We start from the raw sequence: 778 nt of genomic DNA on the forward strand, positions 1-778 counted from the left end.
AGGCCCAGAATGAGGGAGGGACTCAGGAGACAATGCAGCTGACCTTAGCAGAAATGCCAAACAATGGGGATAGGGAACCTGAAAAGACCACCTTCAGTAGCCATACAGGACCCCCAGTGGAGCAATGGGATCATCCACCCGCCTGCAAAACTTTTGGCCCCAAATTGGTCCAGTCTAAAAGAAATGCAAGGACAAAGATAGAGCAGAGACTGAAGGAATGGCAGACAAGTAACAGACCTATTCTGATACCCATCCCACGGGCAGGCACCAATCCCTCTCACTATCAATGATGCTGTGTTGTACTTAGACACAGGAGTACAGACAGCAGGTTATGCTCTGAGAGGCTCTACCCAGTAGCTGAGTGAGCACAGTCATTGGACTGAAGTCAGGAACTCCTATGGAAGAGGTAGGGCAAGTGTTGAAGGCCCTCAAAGAGATGACAACCCCATGTATAGACTAGTAATTTCAACTAACCTGGACCTCTGATAGCTCCAAGAGAATAAGCCACCAAACAAAGTGTATACATGGGTTGCTCCAAGGTCCCTTGGCATATATGTAGTAGAGGGGGGATATGGGGGACAACTTCTCAGAGGTAAATGTGAGGGTGAAGTGAGGGGGAAATCTTTGAGGAGAGACCAATGAGGGTAACATTTGGGATAGAAAGAAGTAAAGGAAGGAAGTTAGGAAGGAAGGAAGGGAGGGAGGGAGGAAGGGAGGGAGGGAGGGAGTGAGGGAGGGAGGAAAAAAATAGAAAATTTAAAAGTCAGTTTTAACCCTT

This window comes from Mastomys coucha, chromosome X (genome assembly GCF_008632895.1).
Source record: "Mastomys coucha isolate ucsf_1 chromosome X, UCSF_Mcou_1, whole genome shotgun sequence".
Classification (NCBI taxonomy): Eukaryota; Metazoa; Chordata; class Mammalia; order Rodentia; family Muridae; genus Mastomys; species Mastomys coucha.